The following is a 13,677-nucleotide window of genomic DNA, read 5'->3' as shown; positions in this document are numbered from 1 at the left end:
GAAGCAGCTGGTAAGTTCCGGAAACCTTTTTGTGTAAGCCCAGAATCTGAATAATGCACTAAATGGAGTGTAGTGCATATATTTAAATATTTAGTATGATTGGCTGTTCTTAGCCTGTTCTGCCATGGTCCCATGACTTGATAAAATTGCTTTTAAATGATCATTTTCTAGATGCTAGAAGGGGATTGTACAGAAGAGGCAAAGAATCGTAGCAAACCAAACACGGAAAATGCAGAGGAGACCATTTTAAGCCAGAAATCCATCATAGCGAGCTATGTTTAAGAAGTTTTGAAGGCACTGTCGTGTAGGGATTAAAATGGAGGAGTTTGGAATTGGAACCTAATTTCTATTCTATCCATGATTTACTGACTTTGTAGAGTCAGGCAAGTTACTGATCCTCTTTTAAAACTCCAGATTCCTCATCTGTGAAGTGGGGGTGATAAGAGGACCCCCCTCATGGGGATGTTGTAGGAATTAAATGAACTAGTGATGTTATGTACCTTACACCCAGAAGCCTCTTGTAAATGTTAGCTTAGAAAAGGAAGTTATCCATGGAGAAAAGCCTCAGCCAAGTCATTGGAAAGCCGGATCTCTGAGAACAGGAACTTTATTCTAGGGACAGAAGAATGGCTGTGAACCAAGCCGTGCCTGGCCTTTGGTAGGTGCTCCATAAATATTGACTGAATAATTGAATAAACGTAGTTAGTCTAAGTAGAGTGTATAAATTGGATTATTTTATGAAATTAATGTGCATTTAAAAAAATGAAGTATAAGGAAAGAAATAATGGGTGAAAATTTCAAACGTGGCAAAGATGTATTTTTGAAACCTGTAGACGGGAAAATATTCACCCTCTCGTTGCTCATCAGGGACAGAGTGAGATTCTGTTTTCTTCCCTAAGACCAAATGATTTGGGGGACCATTTTTGTAATGTTCTAGATTGTCTCTTCCGGGGAGCAGAGTCCCAGTTCTTCTGCTCTCGTATTTGGATTGTGTTAAGAGGAGGCACTGTAGGAGAGAGAGAAGCACTACTGATTATAGACACACTTTTCTCCAATTTACTTCAGGAGCATGACTCTTGAGTAGCCTCTTGTGATGGAGAACAGAGGCTCAGAGGGACTAGATGCTGGGGAGAAGTCTTAACTGCATCACCGCTCTCTCATTTGTAAATGGAGCGGGACTAGGACTAGTTGGTTCTGCCCTTGTCTGTGGACAGTATCTTCCTCTGCTGCCCAGGGTTTCAGGCCCTGGCACAGAAGGTGGGGAAAGAGATTGGCATTCTCCTTCTAAGGCTAGCCTGCAGTCCTTTCTCAGACAAGGCGTGATGAGCAAATACTGCCTGTGGAGGAAAGTGTACACATTTGCCAAAGAAAGGAATGCAGTTCTGGGACCTGCTAGCTACAGGGTTATGTAAATCATTCAACATGAGTAAAGTTGAAGTTATGAGAGTAATTTCCATTTGTACCACAACTATTTGGTTGAAGGGAAATGGTGACAGGGGATGTGTTCTGTAACTTCTCAGGAGGTAGCCTTGGAAGGCTGGCTCTAAAGAGCGAGTTTTAAACATAGCTCTAAGATGGAACATGTGAGTAGCTAATATTTACTAAGTTCGTACTATCTTCCAGACATTATTCTATGTGCCTGAAACAGACTAACTCACTCACTGAGGTCATTATTGTTTGTCATCTCCTTTTTACAGTGAGGAAACTGAGGCACTGGGAGGTGAATTGACTTGCCCAATGTTAGCAGTAACTTTTAACATTTGATTACATCCAGAGAAATAGCCTAGGTATGGCAAGATATGTAGCTAGTCACTCAGTTAAACACAGAGGCATTTCCCCCTTGCTGTAGGTGCATAAGGAGTCATTGCTTCCTTTCCTGCAGGAGTGAGTCCTAGCCCCCTCCTACCATGAAGCCATGACACTAGGGGTTAAGAGAAAGGCTTCCCAGGCTACTTCTCTTTTTCTACTTGAAAGTTGGAAATCTTGGATCTCAGAACCTCTAATGGAGTCACAGGAAATGAGCTTTTTCTAACATTTCATAGAGCTCAATAGAAATTGTTCATATAGTGGGACACCTGGGTGACTCAGTTGGTTAAGCCGCTGCCTTTGGCTCAGTCATGATCCGAGGGTCCTGGGATCGAGTCCCGCATCGGGCTCCTTGCTCAGTGGGGAGCCTGCTTCTCTCTCTGCCTCTGCCTGCCACTCTGCCTCCTTGTGTTTTCTCTCTCTCTCTCTCTCTGACAAATAAATAAATAAATAAAAACTTAAAAAAAAAAAAAAGAAATTGTTCGTATAGAGAAAACAACATATAGGCTAATGAGTGTATAAAAACTTTTTTTATTTGTCAAAATTATATACTACATTGATGTAATTTATTTTGTGGCAGTTGTACATTTTTAATCTTAGAATAGATAATGAATTATCTCTTACATACAGTTTAGATAAATCCTTCTCAACATGGAATCTGGGGTCTGGAATCAGAGCAAAATAGAAATGGACTTTGGAGATGAAAACATTAGCCACTATTGGCCTGTTGTGCAAAAAGATGGGTTGCTTACATTCAACAATCACAATATACTCAAATGGATAGAAAACACTTCTCTTCTGCAGAATGCTTCTCTTCCTTCTCTGCCTTCTCTGCTCTTACTGCAGACCACTGTGACTGTGTTCTCACCAAGATCTCAGGGTACTTTGCTGATGAAATTTGTAAAGTGTAATCAGGGTGGTGAATTATCTGGTGCCTCCTTTCCTACCACAAAATGATTCATTTCAAAGCCAAATTAAAAAAAAAATGCTGTTCTGTGTCATCTCTTCTTTCCAAGCCCTGGGTCAACAAGAGAGAACTTGAGCTTTAACTATATGGTACATGCTTACTCATAAACTATAGAGTCAATTGAACTTTCTTTTAAACTTTTAATTTTGAATAGAGGCACCTGGTTGGTTAAGTGTCCCACTCTTGATCTCAGCACAGGTTCTGATCTTATGGCTGTGAGATGGAGCCCCATGATATACTCTGTGCTGGGCATGGAGACTCTTAAGGCTCTCCCTCTCCCCACCTCTCTCTCTAAAAAATTTTTTTAAAATAAGTTATGATTTATAAAAAAAAATAAGTTATGATTTATGTGGGTCAAAAATCAAAACAACAAAATGAGATGTACTCTGAGAAGTCTTCTTCCTACTTCTGTCCTCTTTTTACCATTTTTTACCTTGTTCCTTCACCTACAGGTCCTCAGTTATATTAGTTTCCTGTATATCATTATTGAGTATATTTATACATATATAAGTAAATACATAGAGTAATTTTTATTCTGTATTCTCTCCAACATAAAAATTACATTATATTCATATCTCTGTATCTTTTCCCATTCATATATGTATCTGTATTCTAGAGCTTTTTTCATAGCAGCATATAGGGAACATCCTCACTTTTTAAATGACTGTGTTATATTTCATTGTGTTTTGTGTGTACACACACATACACACTCCTTTTGATGGACTTGGATTATTTTCAGTCATTTGTTATTAATAGTGCTGCGATGACTATCATGGCAGTGTATCATTGTGCATGTGTACAGGCTATCTGTTGAAAAAATTATAACAAGTGAGATTTTGGGTTAAGGGTAAATGCATTTGAAATTTTAATGTTACCAAATTGCTCCTAAGTGGTCACCTTTCCGCCAGCAATATATAAAAACAATTGATTTCCTATGGTCTCCTTAAAAGACAGCATTAGAAAATATTTTTACCTGTCAGACTCATCAAAATCTGGAAACCATACAGTATATTTTCAGTTTGCATTTCCCCTATTTGAAAAGATGCTTAATTTTTCTCCTGGTGTTTCAAGACTATTTATTTCCTATATCCTATGAAATGTCTATTAGTGTTCTTCGGTTATTTTTCTTTAGGTTGCTGACAATTTTCTTATTGATTTCCAGTAGCTATTTCCATGTTAGTGAAATTTTCATTATTTTGTCTGTGATATAAATTGAAAATACCTTTTTCTAGGTTGTTGTTTTTTGACTTTGCTTATGCTATTTTTTGTCATACAGAACTTATTGTTTAATGTAATTGAATTTATGAAATTTTAATTTTATAATTTTTGGGTTTTGAATCATAATTGGAAAGGCCTTCTCCCACTCCAAAGATGTCACTCATATTTTCTTCTGTTACTTAAAAAAACAACAAAAGCATTTTGTTATAGGAAATTTTAAGCATATACAAATTAGGGGAAATAATAAACCCCAACTACCCATTCTCCAGCTTCATCAATTAGGAATATTTTGCAAATCTTTTATTTTACCTATTCTCCCATCCATTTTGAGAATATTTATTTTTTATTAACATACAATGTATTATCATTTTGAGAATATTTAAAGCAAACCTCAGGTAACATATTTTCTTTTTTTGAAGATTTAATTTATTTATTTGACAGAGAGGGAGTGAGTGAGCACACAAGCAGGGGACTTGGCAGGCAGAGGTGGAGGGAGATGGAGAAGCAGGCTCCCCACTGAGCAGGGAGCCCTATGTGGGGCTCAAACCCAGGACCCTGGGATCATGACCTGAGCTCAAGGTCAACACTTAGCCAACTCAGCCACCCAAGCATTTCAACATATATTCTTTTTATCAATATATATCAATAATATATAAGGACTTTTTAGAACATAACTCTTATGTGATTATTACACCAGTAATGCCTTATGATTATCTAATGTCATCCTGTGTTCAAAATTTTCTTTTGTGGAACTGTAATGGCTTTGATTTTTTTGTGTGTGTGGTATAAGATATGTATCCAGTCTTATGTTTTTCTTGGCTATCCAGTTGTCCCAACTCATTTTCTTAAAGTAAAATCTTACCCTACTGGTTCGAGGAGCCATCTTTACCATATAAGAAATTCCCACATGTATTTGAGTCTGTTTTTGGACTTTCCATTCCATTTGTCTGTCTACTCATGTACGAATACTATGCTGTTTTACTGTGGCCATAGCAAATGTTTTCGTGTCTGTCAGGAGGAGTCATTCTCTAAAAGAAATAGTCATCTACTCCAACTCAAGCTATATAAAAATGGCAGAAAATTATATTTGGCAGACAGCCTCCTCAGGTCAGGGATGGGCCTGATTTAGAAACTGACAAGGAATGGGAGTTGAATGCGTGAGAGTGAATGTGGTCCCTAAGGAGAGTAGTAGTAATAACACACTATAGGGAGGTAAATAGTAATTACAGAAGAGCATGAAACTCAAGGCAGGTCCTCATCTAGAAGGTGGGAGGAGGAAGATGAACCTACAAAGGGAAAAGGACATGATTCTGATGGTTGAAGCTTTGCCCTCGTAAACAGCCAATCCTGGTTCTCTTTGCAAAGTCACGAAGGCTGATAATTAAAAAGGTTGAGATATGTGCTGTGTACCTGCTCCGGGGAACTGATCAGAGACAAGAAATATGCTGTAGAGCAGCAAGAGCCCAGGTGAATGAAGCGTGGAGAGGAGGCCGTGCTGTCATTCTGCTCTGGGCACTTCAGAGACTCACAAGGGCGGCAACGTAAATGCCACAGCAGCCTGTGCGCAGACTTGTGTCTGGGAGGGTCCGAGGGTGGACCTCCCTGTGCGTTTCCCAGGAAGAGCAGTGAGGATTTATCATCTCAGCCTTCTTTCCAGGAGACAGCATGAAATCTATCGAACAACATATCTTTGCTGGAAAAGATCTGAATGTGAGATGACTTCGGAGAGGCGTTCTCCTCAGAAAGATACCCAAAAGTATTTATTTAGCAGGGCCAAATCCTTATTTTTCCCCTTCTGAAATGCACATATCTGCTAGATACTGTCTACACCTTCCTGAAAGCCCAGAGAATGAGAAGGTGGTCAAAGCACGGGGAAAAGGCCTGGATCCGGAGTGGGTGGAGGTGCTGAACCTGGATCCCTGCTTTGTGACTTCATTCCACAGCAGACACCCTTAATAACCTTTGGCACAGCCCCAAATCTTCTTGTCTCCAATTTCCTCTTCATAACCTGCAGATGAACACAGGGCACTTACCTCACAAGAACGTGTGGGCAAGATTAACTCGCTTCAGATGGGAAAGTTCTTTGCCGATGAGTCAGAGGGGATGGTTGCTAATTTGAGGTTACACAGCCACAAGCTGGGGTCATCGCCTGCTGCCCAAGCCCTGACACCAGAGGGGAAGGGGAAGTCAGTCTTCCTCAGAGTCAAGGAAACAGACTTTAGAAACTGAAAGAATGGGTGAAGCCTACCTTAGTCAGGCATTTATTCAATGACGACTAACTGTCTACCCTGTGCACACGTATAGGTAGTCGTGGGGGGTGCTGTTGGATTACTGAGGAGTGGTTACCCGGAAGTGCAGGCACTGTGCTCACTACTAGAGTGGTCATCACCCATGGTGGGATGTGGTAGCCCAGAGTTGTAACTCTGTGCTAGAAGTCGGTCATCTTTGCCATCAAAAGTGTGAGCTGGGGGCACCTGGGTGGCTCAGTGGGTTAAGCCTCTGCCTCCGGCTCAGGTCATGATCTCAGGGTCCTGGGATCGAGCCCCATGTTGGGCTCTCTCTTCAGCAGGGAGCCTGCTTCTCCCTCTCTTTCTGCCTACTTGTGATCTCTCTCTCTGTCATATAAGTAAATAAAATCTTTAGGAAAAAAAAAAAAAGTGTGAGCTGGGCATTCGTTACAACAGGCTCCACATTCTGGCAAACTCTGAATAGTAAGTAGGGTCATCAGCGCTTCCTTAGTCCATCACTTTCTGGTTGCCACCCTTACCTCATCCCTAAGCTAGTCTTCTCTCTCAGATGCTTTCAGCGAAGGGAGTCTTTGGGTCCACTAACAAGAAAGTACTAGAAAAGAGAAGACTTCCTTTGACTTCTTTTGTTATATGCCGGTGTTTTAAAATCTGTATTCAAGGTGTACTTTAAGTACAAGGTAAAAGGGACTCTTGTAGGCATCATCACAGAACACTTTCTCTGCCAATAAGGAGTTTTATGGTCTGGAAATTGGTACAGAATATGGATGAGATCTCAATGTACATTTCGAGCTGAACTTTTTTCTACCTTCTTTCAGTTGTCCTTGAGTGAGGGTAGCAGGGAATGGAAAGGGAGGAGGAACGAAAATTAAGAAAGGTGGATATGAGTAACCTTGGAAGGTGAAGGGAGGTGTTTTTTGGGCAAACGAGGCTACCAAAAACATCTCTGTAGAAAGGTTTGGGACTGCACAAGATGAGAAGTAATCAGAAGCCTAACCAAAGGGGGGCAGGTCGAGAAAATTTCTTCAGTGAGAAGCCTATTGTCATGTAAAAATTCATGGTGTTTCTCAAAATATAAGATTTTAGGAAGGACACTACAGGGCCAAGCACCATTGTATTAATACAGGATTCCAGTTTATAGTGGATTTATTATATTTAAATAAGCTTAAGCTTACATCTCTGTGCAGATATTGCAGTAAGGTGCTATAATGCAGTAAGAGGGTACAACCTGAAAATAGCAAAGCTTCAGTGGGCTTCAGTACCATGGCCATAACCACATGTGTTCTGTTTTCTCAGCTCTTTTATTGGCATTCAAGAATTTGCCTATCTCTTTACTTATTTAATGTTATTTCTCAATGACAGTAGGAGCAGATAAAGCTAATTTTAATGGACTTGTGATATTTGCCTGAGATTATAACATTCTTCAGATAGATTTATCTTCTATATAATATTCTCATTTTCTTTCTACAGCCTTCATTCTTACCTAGGTTTATAGAATAAATTCAAATGTTGCTTTATTATAAGCCAATAATAATACTTGCTCTAGTAAAGGAGTAATGTTTATTCACAATAGCTGTTCCTATAAGAAGTATAATAAGTCCGAGGTGCCTGAGTGGCTCAGTGGATTAAGCCTCTGCCTTCAGCTCAGGTCATGATCTCAGGGTCCTGGGATCAAGTGCCGCATCGGGCTTTCTGCTCTCTCTCTCTCTGCTTGCCTCTCTGCCTGCTTGTGATCTCTCTCTGTCAAATAAATAAATAAAATTTAAAAAAAGAAAAGAAGTATACTAAGTCCAGTATAATAATAAGCCATGATGCTTTGGTCCAAAGTGACTCCTGGTATTTTAGGACCAGATTCAAGGCTCAGTCAGGGTTCTGGCTGGGACTTGGCAGGCAGACATATTCAAGGGCATATTCAGACTTGTATAATTGGAGAGAATTAATAAGGTGCTATTTATAATGGTATGGGTAGATTTAGGAAGACCAGCAAGAGATAGTACCATGCTCCAGGGTCTGCAGCAGAGAAGAGTTTATTTTATAGGCTCACAGGACAAGGAGAGAGAATGGCTCTCAGAACCCAAGAGAAGGTAGCTGTGGAGTCAGCTATGAGACGGAAGCTGAGGGGTGTGAAACAACCAGGCAGGAGTGAATCAAGGGAATATGTACCCTACTCTCAACTTCTTCCTGTCCTCCAACCTGCCAGTTTCTGCCATTCGTCAAACTAAATTGAAAGTCTGTGAAAAAAAGAACTGTGTGAGTTATCTTTACTTGACTTTGCAGGGCATAGAGCAGAGTGGAGAGGGATAGAGGGTAGGTCTGGAAAGCCAGAAGGGTTCATTTCCCTTCTATCCTGTGAGGATAGCTTGGGAAGATGGTGGGGTCATAGCATTTTCTGAGCTTGCCGTAGTGTGTGTCAAACAACACGTGAATACACTAGGTGTAGTTGGTAGACTTAACATTGCTGAAAAGAGAGTTCTCACAATGCCCACGGGGTTAGCTTAAAATCTACAGAAACAGTGGAAATGGGAATTCTATGGTCGAGATGATGAAAAAGATTTTTTTTTTCCTCCCAATGTATTTTTATCGGTAATGCCTGCAATTGTGTGAGACCTTTAGAAACTCTCAGCTCCTCTAAAAGGAAGGACTAAGAACTTGCTGTGCTCAATCCAGTGCTAACCAAGGAGGGATATAGTCTTCTGTCCCCAAACAAACCCCAAGCCTTTTTCAGAGTAGAGCCTAACCCATGGGCTGGAGCAGATATAGTAAGGTTGACTGAATGAAAAATATTTGAACTAGGCCTTTAAGATTTTATTTATTTATTTGACAGAGACAGAGACATGGTGAGAGAGGGAACACAAGTAGGGCGACTAGAAGAGGGAAAGCAGGCTTCCCGCTGAGCAGGGAGCCCAATGCGGGATAAGGGATGAGGGATGTGGGATGTGGGGCTCAGTCCTGGGATGCTGGGATCAAAGGCAGAGCTTAATGACTGAGCCACCCAGGTGCCCCATGAACTAGGCCTTTAAAGATGAGTGGCAAGTACAGGTAAGGACCCATGTGGAGCACTTTTGAAAGCAAACTTTGGGGCGCCTGGGTGGTTCAGTGGGTTAAGCCGCTGCCTTTGGCTCTGGTCATGATCTCAGAGTCCTTGGATCGAGCCCTGCATCGGGTTCTCTGCTCAGCGGGGAGCCTGCTTCCTCCCCTCTCTCTCTGCCTGCTTGTGATCTCTGTCTGTCACATAAATAAATAAAATCTTTAATAAAAAAAAATAAAAAAAAAAGAAAGCAAACTTTGTAAGAGCAACTTACTGCTTTTGAAAGCAAACTTTGTAAGAGCAACTGCCTATCGTGTAAGTAAAGGCTAAGAATATAGATTTATCAGAAAACAGGTAAATGAAAATGCTAAGAGTAGTTTTCCTAAAATTGGTCTTCAGAGGAATTTTACACCCTTCTCTCATATATGCTCAGACGATCATAGAATTTGAGAGCTGAAAAAAATGTATATTGAATTTCAGTCCTAATCAAGTAGGTGTTGCATGAATGTAATGATATTTGCCAGCCTATAATCTATAGAGGAACCAACCATAAATCTCTACATTTCACTTCTTATTGATAATTTGACAACAATGACAATGGATAAGGACTTATTCTCCAATTTTCACAACTTTCTGCAAAACAGATATTTAGTATCTCTATTTTACTGATAAGGAAACTGAGTCTCAGAGAAATAGAGGGAATGGCTAGAGATAGTAGATTCAACAAATGATGGGTCAGACTTTGCACCCAGACTGGGCTGCCATTTTTCTGCCATTATACTTGGCAACATTTACACTTGACTTTACCCTTGTGCAATCATGAACTATTGCTTAAATGCAGTTTTTCATGTTGCAATTAAAACACTATTTAATGCACATAATTTTTCAGTTTCCTCTGGGAATATGAAATTATGCACATATATATCTTTATATATGTACATTTCCTTCTGCTCCAAGTGGTAATAGTGACAATTTATAGAGCAAGTGAAATGCTGTAACTTTGTTACATATGCAGAATGCAGATATTTTTTATTAGGATTGCTTTTATAAGCTTGTCAGCTTCCAGAGAGTTCTTTGACTAATCTGCCCTGGATTTTGTGACTCTGCAAAAGTCAGCATGATATTCTTTTGCCATAGTGTGCAGTTTGTGGGTTTTTTTTTAAAAAATGCCCTTCTGTTTTCAGAATAATATCCGCAAACATGTTGTTTACTTGTGTGATCTATTTCAGCTGTAGAATCAAGAATGAAGTTGAGTTAGTGAGGGCTCTATAAACAACGGTCAGTGACATAAAACCCTAGTGCAGAAGAAAGATGACAGACCAGACATAGAATAACAGTTTTGCATCCTAACCCTCTCCAAATTGGAAGATAACCGTGTGGGTGCTGAAAACAGCTGACATGATGGGTAATATAGTCTTTCATACAGAGTTCTAGGGACACTTTTACAACCTGCCATGTAGTTAACACTTAAACAATCAAATCATTCAATAAAATATATCTGTGTCTGTGGGGCATCTGCGTGGCTCAGTGGGTTAAGCCTCTGCCTTCAGCTCAGGTCATGATCCCAGGATGGAGCCTCGCATCCTGCTTTCTGCTCAGCAGGGAGCCTGCTTCCCTTCCTCTCTCTCTGTCTGCCTCTCTGCCCACCTGTGATCTGTCTGTCAAATAAATAAATAAAATATTTTTTAAAAATCTGTGTCTGTGCATATGCACATGCGTACATGTATGTGTGTGGGAGTGCATATACGCATGCATACATATCCAGATGAACTGATTACCTAAGACTTCTGCCTTGTAAAGACATTCTCTCCTGTTAGAATAGATACAGAGAGATTCAAATGAGGAACGCATCTCTATGCACACTTTGTTTTTATGGTCCCTTTTCTATGTCAGCTGAGACCAAATGAAGTCAGAAGTACTCGCCGTCATCTACACACTGACCCTGAAAGCTACATTTTCTCAGTTGAGTTGTGTATGCGATATAATATGAGAATGTGCACTTGGCAAGAAACATCCCTCCAACAAATGTAGAATAATGGATTCTTAGCCAGCTGTTGGACATTTCAGCCTTGATTTCTATTATGAGAGCCTTGATTGGTGATTAAAAGAAATGGGTTCAGTAAAGCAAGCAAGGGTATGGGACATAAAAACAATGTCTTCCGTGCCCAGCCTATGCTGCCACTTAGTTTATGTCTGTGTAGTTCTGCCCGGGGAATTGCTCATTAACAGTGCTAAACACCTGTGTGCCCGCAGCTCTCTTGCAGAGTGTCTGTCCGCTGGTATCTTTCTCTTAAATGTAAAGACCCACCTCTCTCATGGAAAAGAAAATAATCTCTTGCATTTGCCTCCCCGACCGCAGAAATACCACTGTAGAATTATCTTTTAATATTGTGCCCTTGGCTTTTTTTTTTTTTTTAAAGAAATGGCCAATTGAAGGATGCGTCTGGAGCTCTTTGAAACAAATTTCAGGCATCGTCCATATGTTGTTTGGTGCTCTCTGTTTGATGAGACATAGGGCCCATCAGTTTGAGAGTTAAGTATCAGAAAGAGTTTGCCTTTATCAAATAATGAAAATATGTGTCCCCCTTAGTCCCTAAGAAGTACAGAGTGAAAGGTAGTGCACAGTAGATGAACAAAGTTTAGTGGTTGAGATCTTTCTCTCATCGAATAATGTTTTTACTCTGCATTTTGAGAACCTCAATGCATAAGTGATTTGGCATAAGCCTCTTAAAAATCATTTATGGATATAAACTGGGCAAAAATTATTTCACCTGTATGAAGGATACTCTCAAATTTAATCAGTTAACATCTATTTATCATCTATTTATTAGGTTCCCACCATCTGTCCAAATAGTTCAATAAAACCCGGCAAACCAATCTTGATTCTTTTTAGAAGGAGCACATTATCCAATTCCTAATCATCTAAGCTTTTTAATCTTGTTCACATGAAGTTCTTAACCATCTCTTTCAGTGTCATCAAAACTTTCTCAAAACATGTAAACTCATGTTTTTGACAAAAACTCAGTAGAAAAGCTATTACTTGGGAAGGGTTTTATTTTTTAGGTTTTTTTTCCTTAAAATTTGAATCACGTTTAGATAGTTGTCTTTAAAATTGATTTGACTATTTTCCCACCCAAATTGCACACTTATTGCCTTGTATTAACTCATGATTAGATTTAAGGTTCATTTGCATAATGTTATTTTAATATTAGCCCTGTTTTAGACATTTTATCAGGTTGCATGTAGTAGAAAAAACTTTTTAGCACTGTAAAATGTGCAGCCTGCTATTTAGAAATGAGATATTCATTTTTGTGAAATTTTGATCCTATGATTGATGAGATTTTAAAAAGTTTTTATCCTTCTACACATTATAGCAGAAATCTGAAATATGGGAATACTGTATTACAGTTATGACTTTTTATGGTATAACTGGAAATCTTCATTACTATCCTTCCATAAAAATCATAAAATATTAGAAGTGGAAAGAACCTTGGATTCCTTCCAACTTTTCATTTGGTTTCAAGAAAGATAATTCCTAAATATCCTTTAGAAATTAGTGCAAAGAAATCAATACTGTTTACCAGATTCGGTCCAGCTAGTATGGAGCAGAATTGGACAGTTATATCCCTTAATCTTATCTCTGTTTTCCTGCTAATGATGTCTGAAGAAATGGGGAGGGAAGGTAAGGATCTAACATTTTTTCAACGCCATCTAAGTAAAAGCTGCTTTACCTGTGTGATTACACCCAATTCCTATAACAGCTTAAGAAATTTACCTACATAGCTCTAAGCCTCCCTTATCTTATTGACAAATGGGGACAGTATTTCTTAACTCTGTGGTCGCCTGGTTAGTAAACATAGAAGCAGAATTTATAGTTTTCATAAAAAATTGAACATGACACAAAGAAATGAAAATACATTCCATGTTCATGGATTGGAAGAACAAATATTGTTAAAATGTCAATACTACATAATGCATTTAAAGCACATACACAATTAATGCAATCCCTATCAAAATAAAAATACCATTTTTCACAGAGCTAGAATGAACAATCCTACAATTTGTGTGGAATCATGAAAGACCCCAAATAGCCAAGCGACCTTGAAAAAGAAAAGCAAAGCTGAAGTCATCATAATTTTAGACTTTAAGTTTTATTACAAAGCTGTAATCACCAAGACAGTGTGGTACTGGCACAAGAGTAGACACATCGGCCAGTAGAACAGAATAGAAAACCCAGAAATTGAGCCCACAACTCTATGGTCAACTAATCTTTGGCAAAGCAAGAAAAAAATCTTCAATGGGAACATAACAGTTTCTTCAACAAATGATTTTGGGAAAAGTGGACCCCTACATGCAAAATAATGAAACTGGACCACTTTCTTAACCATACACAAAAATAAATTCAAAATGGA

The 13,677-nt window shown here is 39.2% G+C and overlaps 1 protein-coding gene across 1 annotated transcript in view; it reads left to right on the top strand.

Moving 5' to 3' along the window:
• The window catches only part of LYPD6B (LY6/PLAUR domain containing 6B), a 177,983-nt gene that overhangs the window by 148,127 nt on the left and 16,179 nt on the right, over window positions 1-13,677 (top strand). The window lies entirely within an intron of this gene.

This window comes from Neovison vison, chromosome 3 (genome assembly GCF_020171115.1).
Source record: "Neovison vison isolate M4711 chromosome 3, ASM_NN_V1, whole genome shotgun sequence".
NCBI lineage: Eukaryota > Metazoa > Chordata > Mammalia > Carnivora > Mustelidae > Neogale > Neogale vison.
Note: the sequence above shows the minus strand (reverse complement) of the source record. Positions and strands in the feature narration are given on the sequence as shown.